We start from the raw sequence: 21,439 nt of genomic DNA, 5'->3' as shown, positions 1-21,439 counted from the left end.
CCTCCCTCGGCCACGAGCATGGCACTCCTGCACAGCACGTGCCTATGTATACATACACACACAAATAGATGTACACATAAATGCATGTGTAGATATACGTGCACACATATGACTGTACACAGCTTTAATCAGCTTTCCTGTGCCTGAACCTGCAGGTTCAGCTTCATTCAGCGTTTCCTCTAGTGCCAAACGTGCTGGAGAATTTTTGTAAACAACAGAAATTAGAGATTCTCCATCATATATTTCCAAGATGCAGATCTCTGAAAACGAACACTCATTACTGAGATCCTCGCAGTTTCTCTGTGTGCTCTGGACACACACCACGCAAAAATTCAGAACGCAACTTCTGCTCCATTTCTTCTGAACGCTGCCAATTTTCACAATGCTGTAGACAGTCTTTCCATTTGCTGCTGTCACGTCCCCTCTGCTAGTCCCAGCTCACTGAGTGCAACCGAGCAGGCTCCTGCACAGCCAAGCTCCCTCCAAGCAGCACTGGCTGTGCCCACGTAGCCCCGCAGCACAGCCGGTACTATCATCAACCCCTTCTGCTGATGCACTTGTCTGATCCTGGCCCGCGGGTTCAAAAGGTCCCCAAGGGAGGGATGAAGATATAAACAGCACGATCGCATAATCCTCCTTAGGAAGTCAGGCTAAAACAGAGATTTGACTTTCTACAGTGCCATGATACGGTACGTTAAGACGGTTTCAGGACACGTGCAGGGCAGTAAAGGGATCACCACCTCTGTCTGGGCTGCAACAAATGAACACTCTGCTACGTGTCCTGCAGACAGCTTCCAAGGGAAGGCAAGCATTCTGCAGCGTGCCCAGCGGGACAGGTGCCTGCCCGGGCTGGGGGACCTCCCCAGCCAAGCAGCCCAGAACAGAGCTGGTCTGAAGCTGGCCAAAGGCGGCAGCAGCTTGACTCTGCAGCCAAAACCATACTCAGTCTCAAAACCATTCAGCATGTTTGAGATGTCTAGTTTCTCCAGCAAAGGCGAAGGTGCTCCACTACCCTGCTAGCACTGTGCATCCTTACAGCACTGTACAGGTGCGGATTTCATAGCTCCTGCCAGGGGCTGAACCGGGGACTTCCCCCAACCCTGAAACACAGCAGCACTGTCTGGGCTGGCAGCAAAGCTCTGGGAACTGAGCCCAAATGACTTCAGGTATTTAAAGCCCCAACTCTTACTGAAGCGATTAAGAGATTAGCTCCATCACATTTCTAACAGGAGGGACTGCCACACTCCACTCAGCCATCCCCAGTCAGCACCCACAGTCAATCCAGACTGCACCCACCCCCCCAGCCAGCCTGGAACGCAGCCGCACTGGTGCCCCATCTCCACATATAAAACCAAGATTGTGCTCCCCGGTGTTAATTTTGCACCATCTCTTCTATGACTCCTTCCCACTCGGTTATTCACTTGATTACAGCCGCCACAAGATTACAGTAATGGTTTAAGTACCATGTTTAAAGGCGGAGGTAACAAACTCACTGGAAGCCACGTGCCGAGTGTTGACTGTTTTCCTCAAGTTAAAGAACAATTCTCTACGATTAAAACATTGCTAACCCTTCTGTAATGAATGCAGTGCAGTCAAAACCAATTAGTAGGACTGGTGTTAATAAGGCCTAATTTGTCTAAATAGGGCAGTTTATCAGTGAGCAAATTATATATAGCCCCTAGGAAACATACGAACGCAATTCTGCCTAACAAAGAAAGTTGGTGTAAACACATATACTGAATGAAGGCTTCAGTCCCCATGCACTTCCCAGCAGGTAACATCACACCCGGATTCATTCTTAGAGCTTCATTTCCACCCATCTCCCTCAGCCCCATGGCTGTAGGATCTGGGGACATGCAACCACTCGTGCACAAAGACGCCTCTCCACCAAGGGGATGGGAATTCGCAACACTGCCTGGTGCAGTATTAAAACTGGAGAATTTCTGCACTAGAGAAGAATGCTCCCATACATGTTAAAGCTTCTTTCGTAGTCCCTGGCATAGCGTGAGCTATGTTAACTCTCACAATGACAATTGCTGGTGTAGGGTAAGGAAGTCTTCCTGTGAAAGTGAGCCACACTTAGTCCAGACGTGGCTCCTTCCATACATGCAAACTTCTTTCAGAATGTAGATATACTTCACAACCTGTTCTTGCCCTAGTGCAAAACGCTGCATGAAATGCCAAGGAAGCAGTTGCTGCTCACGTGCAGCATTTCTGCAGGCTGCTGAGGAGCAGACGGCTTCACAAAAACATCATGCTCAGCAGTTCCCACCTCTGGGGAAAGCTGGACTCAAAGCCAACCCTTGCAGATGCATATCTGAAACAGGGATAATGCAACACTGCACGTGACAGAAAGCCCAAAACCATCTCGTTGCAATTGATTTTTTATTAGCCAAGTCAGTAGAGTGATAATTACGATAGCCCCCCTGGGCTTATAGCTACTCGCCTTTTATAGGGCAGCAGGGAGATAAATGCAGCATTTACACGTGCATATAATTGTTTTATTTCTGCATTAAATATTCATTTCCAAAGGGTTCCCAGCACACACAGCACTTCCTGAAGCACTGTGCAGAAACCAAGTTTGCTGCTTCCTCAGGCATCCCCGTTTGCTGCACGTCCTGCACAAAAGGCTGCTCACTAACAGATGCACTTGGCCTCACCCCACCTTCACGTGGCTGAAGCAGTACTGGCCTCACATGTGGAGGAAGCTGCAGGCAGCACATTGGTGGAAAATCTCTAAGGCTGCCCTGCTACTCCCAGAAAGCAAGTTTCATCTCTTGCCATCTGCTACTGATGTTGAATTTCAGGCAGCAGGAGGGCAGCAGCATGTTGCAGGGCTGTAAGTGCTGTCAGAGCAGCTATGGCAGCACATGGAAGCACGCAGGCTGCCTTCACTGGCTGCAGTTTTGCCTAAGAAAATTTTTATCATCATCTTTTGCTTTTGCTTTTACCTGCATTTTCCTTTTCCAGAGGAAAAACATGAACTTGGAGCTGTACCTTACACAATTACTTTGGCCTAAATGAACCAAGTATGAATTACAGACAGCCTCAAGAGCAAATACCAATTTGGAGAATGCTGCTAAGCCAATTAGAAAGGCACTATTCTTATAATAACAAGCTCCAAAGCACAGGAATCCGTGCAAACCCAACCCTAGCAGCAGCTGGTTTTGCAGGGATAAATAAGGTCCTGTGGGCAGTTCCATCTGCTGGCCCACCAGAAATGGCAACAGTGGGAAAAAAAGGCTAAAAAAAAAAAACCAACAAAAAAAACCCCAACCAACATAAAAGCTCCCCAAATCTAAGGATTTACTCCAGTGATGACACATTCATCCTCCCAGCAGGCTTCCCAGTCACTCAGAGCCTCAAAGGTTTATGCGTAATTGTACTTAAAGTTGCTTTTTACCATTAACTGGAGCAGGAAAGGGGATGAGACATCAAGTGAAGAGCAAGCATCTTGCAAATTGCAAAGTCTACTGCAAGGGAGCCAAGCATGCAGCGAGTAGTAGGTCAGCGCCAGTGCCCAAGCTCCCATATGCTTCCCTGCTTAGGAGGTGGCTTCAGATCAATTCATGGGACATTTGCTACTTGTTCTCGCACCCATGACAGACAAAGCCCATGACAACATCTGCCTGAAGAGCTTTTACAAGACCCATGGGATTAAAACACCCCACAATCTAATTGCAGTTACTGCCAAAACCACTGAGGATGACTGCACTGAAAGCCTGAAAACACTCATCAGATCCCGGAACAGCTCACATTGTTAGGTTTTGTGCAGCCACTGCTTTTTTCCAATGAAACTATAAACTCTCCCTTAATCGAATTTGACAACTGAAAAATAGTGAGATTTCAAATAACAAATGGCCCCTCCAGCATCCCCTGCAGAGACATGTAACTGACCTTCAGCTTAGCTGCCAATCCAGAAAACCTGCAAATAAGGAAAAGTGTTGGGAATACCTGAGTTAAGCCAGTAGCCGATCTTTCTCCAAGAACAGCTCCATGCTGTCAGACTTCTTCCCTCTTTTTAATCACTTAAAATGCAACAAAAAGAGGAAACTGCTGTGCGCTGCCAGGACTGCGAAGGCATCAGAACTTGCTGCAGCAGCTGGTAACAAATCGCCTCTGTAGAAAGATTCAGGAACCCTGAGCACATCCTCCCCATGTCACAGGGCACATTCTCCTTAAACTGCATCCGCAGAAAATGGAAATGCAACTCACAAGCTGGGAGAACGTCAGCCCCCTGCGCTGCAGTTGATGAGGTGGATTCTGGTGCATCACAGACACCTCTGGGGTCAGTCTATGCAAAGGATGTTGATAAAATGGGAAGGATATGAGCAAAAGCCTTAAAAATTACCGTACGGGAGAAAAATGCCTCAGAATGAGAAATGTGGAGCTCAATCTGTTCAGCCTGTTTAAAGGAAGATTGAGAAGTAATGTGATTACAGCGTAAAACCTCCTTCACAAAGAAAAATACGGCGTAAAAAAGAGCTTTCTTATCTCTAATACGGAATAAAAGGAATCATGGCTGAAAGCTGAAGGTTAAGAGCCAGTAAGGAAAGCCTTTTTACACCATGAATTGTTAAACTCTAGAAGAGGCTATCAAATAAAGCAGTGAAAGCTTCATTTCCTGGATGCCACGCAACACCACACCTGCTCTTCACTGGCTCTAGGCAGAGCTCAGCAGCACCAAGCTGCCAGCAGCATCCCGTTGGCCACGCACACGGCAGAGCCAGGCACAGCCTTAGAGAATTCTTTTTACTGCTGCTGGGAACCAACAATTTTGGTGGCTTGGTTGGGTTTTTGTTGAGGCAACACTGCGGGCATTTGATTGTTGTGATTTCCTTTCCTCGCTTTTCCACCTGGAAAGTAATTATTGGGGGATATTAAACACAAAGTGTTTGCTGCTACCTTCTTTCTACTCCAAAAATCATCCAGTGTTTGCCCACACAGCATCAAAATGAGCATCTCTTGTGCTACTTATTAATGTTTAAACATGTTTATTTCAAATGTTAGCAGCGCTCCTTGATAAGTGACGATCCAGGTAAAATAAAAATAGCTAACAAAAACAAGACTGTCTGGCTGCGCTTCCATCACCATATTCGCAGAAGAATAACAATTACAGGGGGGCAAAGATACAGAGCACTTTATGGAAGAGGCTTAAAGTTATGGGTGTTTATAGTAAAGCCCTGCAAGATTTGCAATGATTCAAAATGAATAATAACACATCTACTTGTGGTTTACATTTTTCAGAGCAGCACGATGTATTTCAGCTTCCCCTTGTCCTGAGGTCTACTTCATAGTTTCTAAGTCTATGGAACACTCAGCCATACACAGGCAACACAATACAAACAGAATGCACTGCTGCTGCTAACTGGTTAAGGAGGCAAAAAAAAGCACAACTTCAATCATTAAGATGAGGATTTCCAGAAAGTTCTATGGGAACAAGATCAACTTGAACCATATTTCAAGCCCCAGACCAAAGATCTCTGCATCACATCAGTTCCCTTAGAGCTGCCAAAACGAGGACCTGATCCCCTGCTCAGCACAGGCAGGATTTCAGCTGTGGTTTAGGAACACAGTCATATGAAGCTTCTTTCTGCAACTGCTAACTCCATTAGGAAGCGACCCAGAAAGGTTGTGTGGAGTACCCCGTCTACTTCTCTGCCTACACAGGGAGCCCATGTCCTAACACAGCCCCTCTGACACGTTCACGCTCAGTGCCCAAAGCAGGCAGTGTCAGTTCTACCTACTGCAGAAGCCTCTGCTTTTTCTAAGGCTCTTTTAAACCCTACAGAAGTCCTCAAACAAGGCTCGAAATGCCACTGCTGTGGAGCATAGGATTAACGCTGGTCCTTCTGCAGAGGGGTGAATGTCATTTGCAGAACTGTGTTAATTCCTGATTTGAATTTAGATGATGTTTTTAAATAAGAAACAAGCTCAGAACATCCGCTGGGAATCCATGACTTGGATAAACCTTAATAAGTCACTAAATGCAAGTGAGAAGTGCACTCTGACTGCAGCACTGTATAAAAATAGGAATAAGGAAGATCAATTCTAGAGAACAGAGAATAATGGCTTCAGATTGCATATTATAGACGCGGCTGATGTGTTTTGAATGATACGATATCATTAGCAAGCTCAAAATCAGGAAGCTTCAACTATAAGATATGCTGTCACGAAGAAAGAGAAGAGGAATAGGACAAGTGGAAGGTTTATCCTAGGGCTTTCCTACCAAGGCACTTTTCTCAAAGGAAGGCAGCAAGAACTGGGAGAGAGAAGGTTCTGGAGCAGATCGGACCAAGATGGGGGGCTGAGGAGACAGCAAAGCCTCATGTTCATTCCAGCCAAACTCTCCAAGTGCTGACAGTTGATGTAACATGCCCTCAGTAACTCCTCTGGTGGTGAATGAGCGGTAACAAAGCTCAGGCACCACTGGACTCCTCAAAATTTCAGCATAACCAATTTATCAGCATCTTCAGACTAAGTCACCCTGCAAGATGGTTTTCCAGCCCCAAGTAAGTGGATACCCATAGCTACTGCTGCGGCTACCATCAGCGATGTGCAGCTCACGGGAGCATTCTGCCACAGCTTCTGGCTGCCTCATCAGCACCATCAGTGCCATCAGCCTCTTTTACACATACCAGTTTGTTTGGGCCTCATTTTCAGTATCAGTCCTACTACACTATCCAACGGCGCTCCCCGAACCTGCGGTGTATTAAAATAAAAGACAGTCAAACACCTGTCTAGGAGGTGGCAATAGGGAAACTTCCCTCGGGTGGGAAGGAAGCTTGCCATCTTAAACTGGATTAGCATGCAGCCCACATCTTTACATCGCTCTTCAGCACGGGAAAGGCCTTCTAGAGAGAGCTGCAGAAGCGGCAGCTGCACTGAAGGATTACATTTGAAGTACGTTACTTTCAAAGTGGGTGAAAATTGTCTCTTAACTCCTAATCTTTCATACCGTAGACTCAAGTAAAATAGATATTCTTTTCTTTTAAAGTCATGCAATTTAATGTGATGCTTCCCAGCAGGCTGCATTTGCTTTAAATGTTTGCATTGGAAATGTGAAACCACTTCTTTCCCCACCCTTAACTTTATCTAAAATTATGAAGATTCTATTTGCTTAAATATATCCGGAACAGAGGAGCCTCAGAAAACCACAGCCTTCATCTGGGACAATCTTCTGCACCATTCAGGATATATTGCATTTGGGAAACGCTGTGGAGGACTCAGCAGCCTGCCACCCACCCAGCTATCAGCAGCACACGGAGGGACAGCAGCCCGCAGGCAGAATTTACAGCTGATGCATAACATTGTCTAAGAAGCTCAGAACACCAAAAAACAGTTATGGAAGAAGTCCAGAACGCCGTCATTTGAGCAGAGGCCAGGAGCAGGTCAAGCCTTGCATAAGAAGGGCAGCATTCCCCAAGCAAAGCAGGACCATGGCTCTGGTTTGGGAAACTCAGATCATTACAGTGAAATGTTGAGATCAGGAACAAGGGAGAACTGGAAAGCACATCTCAGGGTGAACAACCAAATGATGAACAGGAGCATTAAAAAGATGCACATGACTGCAACAGGCTATGTGTAAATGTGTACTAAGTAACTTCAAGAAAAAAATATATATACAATGCAAATTATACAGGAATGGCTGAGCAGGGACAGTACTGCATGTCAAAGAAAGCTCAAAGCTGAACAGGTGAATGTGACAACCCCAATGAACTGCAAGACCATGCTCAATTCCAGAAACCACAGCAGAGATGTGGCAGCATAGCCTCCTGCGCAGAGACCAAGATCCCATCTTTCTTTCCCAATGGAAAATCCCAATTACTTCCATGTTGACTGGGTCAACATCTCAATGGCCTGTGTCTGCAGGGCCTAAACTTGCTGACATCAGAATTGACTGCTTCTCAGTCAAAAAAAACCTTTCCAAAATTGCAAAATTCCACACTCAGAAACACAAACCAGCCCGCAGGGCAGAGACAGCAACCTTAGTGTTGTCCACACAGCAACTATCTCTCCATTAACTTCATGATCAGAAAAGAAATCTCAAAAGTGTTATGAACAGTTCCCTGTAACCATCATCCTAACGTTCAGCAATAATGAAGATGAAAACAGATAGTCAGGAACTCTTAAGAGAAGGAGAGGGGAACCAAAACCAACAGATATACTATCAAGATGGCACATGTTGAGGCAGTGCTGAGGGCCAGGCTCTGGCTGTGTGTGCCCGGGGCTCTGCTGCAGCTTACTTAGCAGTACCAGCGCTTTTTTTTTATTGACCAGGCGGCTTATTTTTGTACATAACCCATAATGCTTGTTCAGAGAGAAGTAACAGGTTGATAGTCTGCAGAGGATGAAATATTGATGATCCCAGTGAGACCAGGCAGTGTAGAGGAACAGGACTGCAACACGATGCTGCTGGGGACTCCCAAGCAGGGGTACAGGATGCCTCACAGAGCTGCAGGCACAGGAAGGTAAGAGGAGGCACAAGATGGCAACAGAGCAAAAGCTCCACATACATCTCACTAACAAAAAAAATGCAGACCCCAGCAAAATCAGTTTTACAAGCAGTAGAGAGAATAAGGAACAAGTAGCCATTGTGTTCAGGGTGCTCTCCGGACAGTTAAAACAGACATAATGCAGACATATAGACCTGAGGAAAGGGTGTGAAAGCATGCTGGAAAACAACTACGGTTCCAAGCAGACCTCAGAGCCAAGAGGAAGGAACCATCAGCCTCAACCTCCTGCTTCTCCCAGCAAGGAAGAATAAATGCCAGCGTCAGCAGCATGTTCCTCCTGGAGGCAGCATGGACACCGATGACTCACTGCCTTTCTTGTTTTTTAATATGGAGAGCAGTCAGGACAAACGAGCCTTACTGAAGGAGAGGCGTTAGGAATTTACAAAAAGGTTGGTAAGACATAGTCACTAGCAAGTGTTAAAAGAATAAATTCCACCTGGCAAAATCAGTCTTTTTGCCTGAATTTCAGTTTAACCTCTGGGAAATCTTGCTTCTGCTCATTGCACCCCAATTCTGGGGTAGGCTGTAACGTCCAATACAAAAAGTCAGACTTGCCTGCAGGGGAGCCAAAAAGGAAGGGAAAAGAAAAGCCCTTACCCTCACTCCAACCTCTTTTTTTCAAGGAGGATACTGGAAAGTTGAGCAGAGAAAGGCATAGATATTACAGAACAGCCTACTGCAACTTTTAACTTATTTCTGAGATTTTTTTCCGTAGCATTATTTTTTATTTCCTTTTGTTTTTCAGCAATAACTTGGTCTGGACTAATAACAGCCATTTCATTAGAGAGTTAAGGTTTCGCTTACACTAACCATGCACTCTTGGGTTTGCAAATAAGGTGTGTTTCCTTTTGTTCACAGCAAGACTTCAAGCACATCACTGCACTAGTTACAGCAAACGTACAATGAAAATTTAAAAGCTGAGAATTTTTATTTCTTTAATTTTAGAAAGGGCTTCTATTTTGGTAGATTTTGCCATCCCCTTCTTCCCCTCCCCCCCAAAGTTTGAATGCTCCCAAGAAAATAAGACACCTGCAAACGGACCTCTCTCTGGCAAACGCACCCATCAGTAGTTGTATTCCTGCAGAATCTCAAACTCGACTGCCTCAAAGGCAGCGGTCACAGCAGCAGAAGAGCTTGGAGATTTCCCTGTTTTTCTAAGCAAGACACAAACTCTCTTCCCTGCACATCACTTTCATCAGGCAGAGAAAAAGGATAAAAAGAGCAGTGAATGCAAGAACAACCACAGAGACAAAAAAAGAAAATTTCTGAGCCCCCAAACCATCACTGCGACAACACAGAGAATGATCAAGGATGAGAAGCAGACTGCCACCGTACTAAGTACGAAGTTCTCTTCCAGGAAGACAGTTGCAATAGTACCCAGTGACTGGAGCAGGGAGATTAGTTAGCTATTTTATGTATGAAAGACTGCTTGAATAATCAGTTTTTCTAACATTGCCATGTCTTTTCAGTTCTTAGTGAGGAGCACAATTGCTCCTTGAGAAGTTGAATGATTTTAAGTTAGATGGAAAGATGGTCACTGCAAACAAAGATCATTTTGAATGCGCCCATCCAAAGTCGTAGGTTTATAAATATGAGTTGAAACGAGATGGAATAATTAATCTGGCAGCGTTCACTTAATTTGCCCTCTTTCTTTTGTTTCTTCTTTGCTATGCACAAACACGGGAAATAAAAGGCAGGAAAATAAATTAATTTATCTAGATCAGCCCCCCTGCCAGACATGGAAGCCAGTACGGCCAGCATCAGTGATTAAGCCCAGCTTACATGAAAACAAATTTGCCAAGTCACTCATAATACTACCATTTGGCATTGGCCTACCGGTTTTTCTTCATTGTTACCCTCTCTCCAAACACTGACCAGTGCCAATGACTCACGCTGACTGAGGGACCCCCATGGGCAGCAGGACCAGGGAGGCTGCGCCTTTAAAACCCCCCAAGGATGGGGTTAGTTGAGCCCCTGTCGGCAAACCTTCTACAAGGAAGAGCTGTTCATCTTACTCCAGACGCTGACTATTCTGAAAATCGTGACATGATGACTACAGCAACTGTAAGGCCTGTTTCTCACCCACTGATTCAGCTGAGCCGCTTGCTTCTCTGTGGGGTAAGCCCTGCCAGAGAGGAGCAGGGGAAGATGCTGCCAGAAAAGGATGGAGAAAGCACAGGGCAGACAAGATGCCTATTTGACCAGCTAACAATTTCCAGTCACCTGAAAACTTAAGGGAGGTGCAGGGTCATTTCTTCCTCCTCAAGCAGGCTCTGCTCTCAGCCTACGGATGACAAGAGCTCTGCTGATGAATAAGATAATGCATCTGTGAGAAGAGCTTTTAGTAACTGGGGCAGAGGAGAAGAAGTAGCGAGAGCCTACATAACGCAGCCAAACTCAGAAAGAGTCAATGTTTTCTTAGGAAAGAGAAATGCAAGAGGCAGAGAGCAAAGTATGGGGAATTTTGGAACTGACAGATACATTTTAGAAGTGAGCCAAGACCCAGCCACATCTTGTGACATGCAACCCTCATCCTGCGGCTCCAAGTCAAAACCAAGTTACACGCATGCATCCCACCACCTAGCACAAAGATAAGGAGATTCTCAGGCTCTGACCCCACAGCACCAGAGGCAGGGGCTCAGCAGTCTCCTGAGGCCTGACATTTAGGAGAACCGTTTACAGAATTCCTGCACTGAAACTGAAGCATGTTGAGGCACCAGTCACGAAGCCAGGTAATACACCAGCATCCCTGGCATGCCCATCCAGCATGGTGACAAGCCCCACTGCAGCTTCTGCTTTCCAAACTGCGTCAAATGGATTAAAGCATCACCAGACCCTCCTGAAGCTTGCAACAGAGGAAAGCCTACAGTGTGGGAGCTGAAGGACCACAGAGCCCACCATGTCTGTGCGCCTCATCCAAGAGACCTGTCTGTAGAAAGGGACGCTGCCCCGCGGGTCACAGCCCTGCTCTGCCACAGCACTGGAAGAGTATCCACCAGTGGAATACGGGAAGTGAAGAAGCAACCGCTGTGCCATCCTCAGTCTTGTGTAAAAATAGCACACAAAGAGCTGCGTGAACATGCAACAGCTCAAAAGTAAGAGTCAGCAACTCTTACTGTTGATTCTTGATTTTAGCACGTCTCACTTTTCCATACAACATCCTTGGGATAGCTTTGGTAAAGACTAAGATAACCGTCTTGGTCATTACTCACGGGGTTTTTTTGTAGGCATATATGCGCATACATCAGATAAAGCAGCTGGTGCCTGCGGCATGTTTCGTTCCTCCACGGCTGTGCAAAGAGCTCGCTCTAGTCCTGCAGAGCACCCAGCGCCTGCGCTGCCACCGGCATCATGCACACCCTCACAACCTGCTACACGCTGCTGCGCTGCTCGTGCTAGAGGCTTCTTTACTCATTCACTCACACAATGTGCTTCCAAGGCCTGGTTTCATTGGCACAGATCTCCATCAAAGCGTCTTCCCGAGCACATACTGTACTGCTTGGAAGGCCACCATGAATGATGACAGCGCTCTCATGCCAAGTACAAATCTTCTTAGCTTTAACTTTCTTCTGCAGTTTTTAAATGTAGCTAACCACAGGTTCGCAATGTCCATCTTCGAGGGGTCAACAAAATCTCTCATTGACTCATTAAGGCACTATTGTACACATCTCAGTTTAAGTGCATAAGTCCAATTTAATTCAATTTGACTCTTCATGCTAAAATAGCTCAAAGAATCAATGACCCAGCTAGTTCTTGGACTGAAATCTTGGATCATGCAGATACTATTGACGATTTCACTTTACACACTTGCTCTTCCTGCTTTCACATATATAGGCATAGTTGTTTCTTTTAAAAATCACTACAACTTACAAAGGGTAAATATCCCCCCTTCTCCCTGCTAATCCTTCTAGGAAACAAGTGAATCATTTCACAGAAATTTCAATCCAACATAGTCAATGTAATGGAGGAGATGGCAAATTTCACTGCCAATTAATTCAAATTTTCTGGTTTGAGGAGGTGGCAAGGGGGCTGCAAAGCACAAAGCGCCTGGTATACCGAGCATCCTCAGCTACCCATGGTCTTCATACAACTACAAACAAAAACCCCAAGAGCTAGTTTGGGTTGTTAGCTAACTCAAAGGACTCACGGCTGAAACGTCCCCCTGCACACTGCCTGCCCACCCGTGCACCCACTGTTCACTACAGTCAGTCTGACATCCTACAGCCCAGCCGCCTGCTCCCTGGAAGGCATCAGACCCTGAGGACTTCCTTCAGCCCAATCTCCCATCCATTTTTACAGGAACCTGACCTGAACTGAAGTCTTGTCTGCGTAAGTGACAGAGAGCAACTGTAAAGAGCATGTGATTACAAATGCCAGTAACCAGCTAACTCACATTTTGCATAGAAAAACAGGGGGGAAGAAAAGGCATGGCCTTCGCACAGCCTCACTAAAGACAGCGGCACAGATTTACTGGCAAAGGGCGGTAGTGAAGTCTCCTGCTTCTAAAATTTTATTGCTTTTACATAATAGGCTATCATGCATTTACCAGCATGCTGTGAAGCGCTGTCATAAATATTTAAACTGTGATGACAAAGTAACCAAGTTGCAGCCCATTTCTAGTTTTTTTTGCTGCTTTCTCTCTCGGGCCTGTGATGAAGAAAGCCTTGCTGTGCCAAAGAATAAAAGCGTTATGCACAAACCAAATCATCTGCACATACCTGACCTCAAGTAAAGCGTAAGGAACTTTCACTTGTTATTAAAAGCTCGTTCTGAACCAGAGTCCCTCACAGCTGTTACGGGCAAGTTTGTCACCAGCGAGGCTGCACTCCCTGAACATTTGCCTGATGGCATTAGTTATTACATTTGATAGCTTTATAGCATTATTTGAAGCTTGCTATTTACCTAGTTACACAAGACCCAGCAGCTTAGAGCCTGTTCTCTGCCTGGGCTGCAAATCTCTGCAACTACCTCCAAAATAGCCCAGATTTTATGACCCGTTAAGCTTAATGATAAACCCTTGGATTTATGTTCCAGGCTAGTGAGCATTGGGAGATCAAGGGCTAAGCTTTGATTTATCTGCAGGAGAAGGGAGCTCGTTATTTCCATATTCTTATTTTTCTCAGCATTTGCCACGATGACTGTAACGCTTTGCTATGACATCATAGCACTTCAGAGTGTTATGTCAAAATCAATACAGCACTTGGACCTTCTGCAGTGCTGGTATTTCCTCTTCCAGCAGGATGGGCACACTTCTGGGGCGGCTTTCCACCCTCTGCCTCCCCTCAGCAAAGGATCCTGCTGCAGAGATGTTAGCAACGGTTTTGAATCTACATATCCTGTTGAAGGTGGGGGAATGGTCTAGGATGGATCACTATTCTGCACTGCACCATTTTTGTGCATTTGTAGTGCTCTACACATGATGTCACCAGTGCCTGGAGTTGAGATAAACTTTAAAGCTTTAGAGCCAGAATCATGAAAAGACCAGTGCATTAGTCAGTCTTTGGCTTGATTGACAACCTGACATCTTTCACACATTTAAAAAAAGTACGTACTGTGAAGAGATGCTACTCAGCTTGGCTCAGAACTCTGCTTTTATTATAAATGTCGCTGCTCTAACAGTTTCTCTGAAAAACCTATGCCTCTGAAATTGGTGGATTGAAAGACCATCTCCAGTCTGCCCTTAAATTTTACTTTAAAAGGAAATAAAGAAAAAAAAATGCCCTATGATACAGGCAAAAAGCTTCAGAAACTGTTTATAAGGACCACAAGTGTTCACACAACTCAGAGCTTCCCATTTGCCCAGCTTTACAGTGCCCAAAGCCAGACCCTTTGGCCCCAGGGGCTTTTGCAGGTCTGTTGCCAATGCCGCTGGTCATCAACTTTAACCAGGGCAGGTGGGTGCATCACCAAGGGACAGCATGAACAACTGGGAAAGTGCTAACGAACACTGTGATGTTACAAAGCCAACCTCACTTACAGGGATTTTCTTCAGTGATTATTACATCTGTTGTACTGTGCTGCACAGGTATGTTCATACTGATTAAGTAATTCTGAGAGAGGATGGGAAAAGTAAACATTAAAGGGCAAATTGTGAGTAGCTGAAGTTTGCAGAGCAAAGAGGGTGTTTAATATAACAAGGGGAAACTCTCAGAGCAGTGGTGTGTTACCCAACCCCTGCCCTGACTGACAACTTGACAGCTTTTCACACACTAAAAAAAAAAATCTTCAAAAAGCTTTAGTTAGCAATTATCACCAATTTTCACATTCAGTCCATGAAACAGTAGTTGCAGTTTAATTTCTCGCTCCATCGGGATAGTTGACTATAATTCTCTTTTACGCAGAATTGGAAACTGATGTAAAACTTCAAGATGCTGTTACATCAGTAAGATGCCAAAAGGCAAAGTACACAGGAAGACAAATGTGTGTTAGAAACCAAAATGAAGGAGCGTGTGGGAATGCCCATAAACACTGTAGCCTTTTATGTTCATGGGTAGCAGCATCAAGTCCTACCAGATGCTGAGGAAAAGTCAAAATGCTGCTTCTTCAAGCACTAACAGGTAATAAACCTCAGCTGTGAAGTAGCTACCTGGGCAGCAGGTTTCTCATTTTACAGCAATCACAGGGGCCTGCTGTGTGGAGCAGTATCTAAAGTCAGAGCAGACTGCCCATGATTAAAGAAGTCCCGGCCTTGGCTTCATCACAGCAAACCTTGCTCTTGAAGGAAGCCACCCTGCTGACTGGTGGCGCGTTCCATATTCCTTTCCCCAAAAAGAGGAAAGGACTCACAACAGTTATTGTTAGTCCTTCAAGAGACCATAAGCCAGTTTTCAGCTAGCAATGCTCAGCATCAATTGATAAATTATTTGTCTCATCCCCTTCACTTTCTAAGACCTTGAAAAAGCAATATTATTCTCCCTGTGAATCCTGACAGTGCCAAGAGCTGCTCCTCAACAAGACCAGGCAGGGAAAGCAGAGACCCAGGAGAGGGTGCTGACATGGCCTACAGACCAGAAGAAGCAATTATGTTATGTCAGAGATACGATAAGCAAAAGAGACACACTGGTGTCCCTGATAAAAGCCTTGACCCAACTGAGCAATTCTCTTGCTTCCCAAGCCCAGGGTTCGACTGCCTTAATTGCACCTGTTAGAGTGAAGGCCTCTCATCTTCCAGCTTGCTCCTAGAAATAAATCCTCTGTGGCACACACGGCACATGGTAACGCATATGCTGTCCCAGAACAGTCTGTAGGGTATGTATTACCTGCCTTAAGCACAGCCCCATCACCAATACTCAGTTTTGTGATGGGAGCTACTGGCACCAACTTTAATGCATTGCCAAATCTTCCCCGATTTCCAGTAGGACAGGGCTTTTTCCACTGAGCCACACAAGCACAATTATAAACATCTATATGTGAGAGCTTTCTAATTTGTTTTCTTTTCCACTTCTCATCCTTCATTACTGCCCTCAAAATGTCAGAACAGAAAGTAAGAACTTAAAAGGAAATCATCACCTGCAACCACCACAGCAACACTCAACTATTCTGGGAGCCAGGCCTCTCCCAAAATATGTTTATGAGGAGCATATGCCACACGCTGGGAAGATGCAAACAGGGCAGTACCCAGAGATTTCCTAGAGATTACAGCCATCGCCCTGGCACTAGAACACTTTCCAGTAGCACACCAACCTTTATGTTCCCAACACAAAATTCCAGGTTAATTCCTTCCCCAAGCCCTGCTGGCACACTCCGTGGACGACACCGTACCTCCCAAACAGCACTGAGCTCCACAGCTTTTTCACCAGCACTTTGGCCTCCACTCCAGTTTGGTCACAGCTTTTCCCACCTCTTGATTTGATTGACTGATGACACAAAGCATGAATAGGAAGACATCCTGCTACTTGGAAAAGAGGTGCTCAGTACGCAGAGTGAAAAACTCATGTACTGATATTCTTTCTGTGAATGTTCCAAAATCTGGTGCGGAGGCACGCTTACTTTGCACTCATCTTGCTCTGATGAAAACATTCCTACTTCTTCGGCATACAACATTACCCCTTTCTGAAATGCATAAAACCAAATACTCTCCAAGGCCTCAGTAGAAACCAGCAAATCTGTTGCCTTTGGAGCCTATATATTCAAGGTAGAGTCAAATTCAACAGACATAAAACCAGCCTTCTGTGGTGAAGGCAGGATTTGGTTCAAAGCACAACCTGTTTAAGTTTTCTGACATTTTATTTGTATCTCATACAGAGTTCAGTAACAACTTGTTTGCACAGCATCTCATTTCTGCATCCTTCAGTTATACCTAAGCGCCCTTCCATAGGTACCCAGGTAGACAATTCATGAAAACTCTTTTAAATGTTTGCATTTCTGCAGCCCAAACAGGCTAATGAGGCATTAAGTGTTGTTTCCATTAGCTCGCAAAGTACCAAAAGCCTCCTGGGACAGACTGAGTCTCTTCAGCTCAAGAACAGATAGTTCTGCACCTTCTTAAAAAAAGAAAACTCAACACCTGAAAGTGCAAGAAAGCTTTCCAAAGCAATTATCATAATCCCTCCCATTACCCACAGGGAAGCAGTGGCTCAGAGGTTAAATAACTTCTCCGAGGTGGCTCAGCAAGCAGCACAGCCTGGATTAGAGCCATGCTGCCTCCTGACTTCCAGCTCCAAGCTCAGCTCAGTGCCTTAAATAGCTCGAGTGCAAGTAATTAGCTCTGTGCATAAATCCAACTCAGGGAATGGGAGAGCTGCAGTTTAACTTAATGATAAAAAAGTCTATGGAGAATCCCAGCAGAGAAACATTAAGTTTTAACTTGGTACCACCACCTGAATAACCTGCAAGAAAGTATAGAAGAAAGCTGCTGCACAGTTTACTGCCACCAGTTTGGGAAGAATGGATTATTCACACAAAGCAGAGCACGCTGCAATGAAATGCTTATAGCAGCTATCAGCAGGATAACTCTTGTGGCATTTATTCATTCCCGTCTTTGTTTATTGGCATTTAGTTTGTCCTCTTTTTTGTCAACACAGACTTCTCCATGCCCCTCTTTGTGGGGTACCTCAATTGCTACAAAAACAATACAGCTTTTGCTAGGGCAGGATACTGACGATATTGTACATTTCTATTTGCATTGTCATGTTGCATTACTGTGCACTTCTACAGTCATTTCTGGCACGCGTGGCTTTCCCCTGTCAAAGGCGACTGCGCGTATGTTCTTTCAGTACTCCACTGCCTACAGCTGCATCACGCTCTTTTTACTTTTCAGCTGCCTCCAGCAGAGAACAATCCGTCTAAAATAGTCAGAAGAAAAGAGAATCTCTACTGCTATTTCTGGTATCCAAGATCTTTGGCTTCACCTATTTTTGGAAGAATGTCTTTGTTCAGCAAGATCAAAACTCCCACCCCTGTGACACGGGAGCTGCACATCCTGCTGCAGCCAGAGCTGTTCGCTAGCAGCCAACTCTGAACAGCAGAGCCAATGCACAGAGCAAATCCAGGAGAGCCCAGAAAGAAAAGTACGAGTGCCAAGATTCCCCTCTGTCTGTGAGATCTGAGCAAGGTTGTTGCTTCTCTCCCATACACTTCGGCTATCTTCACCCCAGCACACTGCATACGCAAAAAAGACTGGCGTACCTTGTACAGTGAGCTCGCCAGGCTAAGTGCACATCTTGCTCTACATCCTTACAGCTCAGCAGAACCCCAGTCTGGGTGGCTCACGGTACATAAACAGAAATCAGTAGGTGTACCTCTTGTGCTTTAGTAAGAGCTTTACTTGGGGGATAAGAATGGTCAGAAATAGGAAATGGCAATCTGACCTGTGAAAGAAGAACTAAATTCACACTTCTGCTTTCTTAGTTGATTTAGAAAATCATTCAAGCTCCATCTGCTCTGAAACATAGTTACCTTTGTACTTGCACCAGATGCATCTTGCAGAAGTGGCAGCACTCTTATTCACTCCAGGAAAAGAAATAGTAGGAAACGATACAGAATGGGTGACATTGCATGCCATGGCTCACTCTGCATGACGCGATAGGAGCACGCGCTTCCCATGTCACCACAGGCACCGCTCAGAAAGGGACAATCCCTGAACCCTTAGGGACAATACCTGGCTCGCATCCTACAATTTGCACCAGGGCTGCAAGGCAGCAGCTCTCAGCAATAGAGCTGAGCCACGCGGCAGCCAGATGCTGTGGCAGCTCTTAGTCCTGAAACACCTACAACAGTCCTGTCCTCCTGCCCCAAGGAAAGATGTCAGCACGCCTCCAGGTGTAAGAGGTAACAGCTTCATGAAACTTCCATTGCAGTGTTCCCAGTTTTGTCTGGGTATAACTGCTGACTATTCCTCACTGATGCCTGAACCCAGCTTCCACAAAAACCAAGGAAAATCAGCCAAAACCTGTGGCAGAACGAGCAGCCCAGCTGCCCACAGCTCAGCAGGAGGCAAAGCACAGGTGGCCCGAGAAATCGTGCCCAAATGGACAAACAGCATCACAAGCCCAAGGGAACACCAGCTGTGGGATGTCCTGAGGTGTTTCAGCAGGACAGTTTCTGTTCACTGTTCATGTATATTCCAGAAACCGCCCATGTGCTGGTACCCAGTCGCACCTATTAACAGTTTCAGTGGATGTCACACAGCAGAATTCTGGTTTCAGTTTTTGCAAAGTAAAACAGTAGAAGAGAATTTCTGAATTTGAACAGCTACAACTCAGACACTTGATGTTCTTAATTGGAGCAACTTCAAGCAGTAACTGGATGTAAGTGTCAACCTGAGTATGATCAGTGGAGGAACAGGGATGCAGGTGCTCTCCCCTCCGCTCCTCCTCCCTTTCCTCTCCCTCCCCGAGAGCATGCTGTCCCTGGGGCAGAGCCGCACCAGTGTCACCCTATGCCCAGCACCACAGGAGCCAGAGTCCTCCCTGCCCTCAGCTGTAAACCTAAAGAACATCCCCAGATGATGTCAAATAGCACAGTTCGCCCATAACGTCCTCAGTTTGGTACTGAACGTAGGGTCAGAGGCGAGGCTAATGAAATAATGCAGAACTCACAAGTTTTGTTAACAAGTGCCAGGAGAAGTTGGCTCTTGGCTGACTGACAGCAGGAGTCCGTGCTGGCAGGCAAGTTCCTTGCAAAATGTTTTATGTCCTCGACTAATAGCATGCTCACTCCATATTTTCATTTTTCAATTAGCTATCAGGATACTGAGATTTCCCTGAATGCTGAATAGTCGCTGCTTGTGAACATTCAAGATTTGCTGGGAAGCGAACAGGTGCCAAAGAACCCAAGTAATTGCACGAGCAATAGTGTATGCGACACACACACACTGACCAGTTAACTTTCATTTCCTTATGGTAAGCATAAAAAACACCAAAATGAGCAATGTCACTCAGAGCTTCTGCACAGAGGTGAGGCATTACCATGGTACACTGGCCTGAAATATTCCGATAAAACTCTCACCTGGAAAGGGTTTGAAGTGAAAAAAAAAAAGTTTTTCTTCAGCGCTCTCAAAATAAGTGATACTGCCCTTTCTTCAACTCAGGTCATCTTTCACTCAGTTTACCTCAAGTCACAGAATCACAGAATTGTAGGGGTTGGAAGGGATCTCTAGAGATCAGCGAGTCCAACCTGCCTGCAGCAGGCTACACAGGTAGATGATGTTTAATAGAGAAAAACCTTAGTTCTACATTGAACTTGCCTCTTGACTTCCAGTGTCCTGCACCAGCCCAGAGCAGCAGCAGCCAGCGCACAGCTCCCATGGCTTCACCCGGCGCCCACCCTGCGCAGCCCCTGGGCTCCCAGCAATGCTGGGAGAGCAGCGTGCCAGCGGCCGCCGTGCAGCGCCAACAGCACCGCTGCAGCTGGAAGAAACCAGCAATGTGTAAGGGCCATTTTGTGACGCTTTGATTTTGAGACGAGCATCTCCAGCAGCACTCCACGCAGCGAGGGGCCCGCGTGCGTGGCAGCAGCGATGCTCACAGACATCGACGGCGGCAGGGACGGGGAGCCCAGCTCCCGGCTCCAGTGCCCAGCAGCGGTATCTGCAGTGTCACAGTACGGTAAAGGCAATGAACGAGGAGCAGCGGTCCCCTGACAGCCGTCTGAGCAGCGGTACTTACAGACAAACCCTACCGAAAGCATCAGCTCTCCGCGCTCGTTTGGCCAACGCTGACATATATTTTAAATACCCGGAATTAAGAGCGAGGCCCGCAGAAGGGCGGTCCCAGTGCCGGCCCCCGAAGTCGGTGGCAGCGCTATCCCCGCCGGCAGCGCCAGCCCCTTCAGCCCGGTGCCGGCTGTCGGGGGGAGCCATTGTTTCTGCGCGCTAACGCAGACCGGTGTCTAACAAAGAGGACGGCGGGCAGGGCGGGCCGCGCTGCCGCCGAGCGATGCCTAGGGCCGATCGATACCTGGCGAGAGGCGCCCGGCCGGCCCCGCTCCCGCGGCCGTCGCAGCCGCGGGGTACGGGCGGCGCGGCCGCTCCCAGCGCAGCGCTGCAGGTGCGCGCCCGGAGCCGGCACGGCCCGCGGGTACCTGCGTGACAGCCGGCGGCGCGGGGTGCCGGCAAAGTTGGGCGCAACTTCCTCCGGAAAAGCGGGCAGAACCCCCAACGCCTCACAGTAACTACAGCGGCGACACGACGTTAACGGCCGGCAGAAGGCTCGGCGAGGCGCTCCGACGCAATTCCCCCACGCCCACCTTAGCCTCCGAAGGCAACGGCCCCGAGCCGCGCTCAGCCGCCCGCCCCGGGGCCCTCACAGGTGGGCACGGCCGCCCGCGCCGGCCCTTTGTCTCCCGCCCGGTGCCGCCCGGCCCGCTCCGCACCTCGCCGAAGCGAGCGCCGGCTCCGCAGCACCGCGAACCGCGGCCTCCGCCCGCGCCCCTCCGGCAGCCGCCCCTACCTCTCCCTCCGCGGCGCCGCGTTCCGTGCCTCT

At 46.9% G+C, this 21,439-nt stretch overlaps 1 protein-coding gene across 4 annotated transcripts in view; it reads right to left on the bottom strand.

Moving 5' to 3' along the window:
• PAK5 (p21 (RAC1) activated kinase 5) overlaps positions 1-21,439 on the bottom strand; it is a 169,984-nt gene that overhangs the window by 70,757 nt on the left and 77,788 nt on the right. The window contains exon 1 of one of the 4 annotated variants that reach the window (XM_021390088.1): positions 21,407-21,439. The exons of the other annotated variants lie outside the window; for them this stretch is intronic. The gene's annotated coding sequence lies outside the window, so the exon portion shown is untranslated. The remainder of the gene's footprint in view (positions 1-21,406) is intronic. 4 annotated transcript variants of the gene reach the window in all.

Source organism: Numida meleagris, chromosome 3 (genome assembly GCF_002078875.1).
Source record: "Numida meleagris isolate 19003 breed g44 Domestic line chromosome 3, NumMel1.0, whole genome shotgun sequence".
Lineage (NCBI taxonomy): Eukaryota > Metazoa > Chordata > Aves > Galliformes > Numididae > Numida > Numida meleagris.
This window is presented reverse-complemented; position numbering and strand designations above follow the sequence as displayed.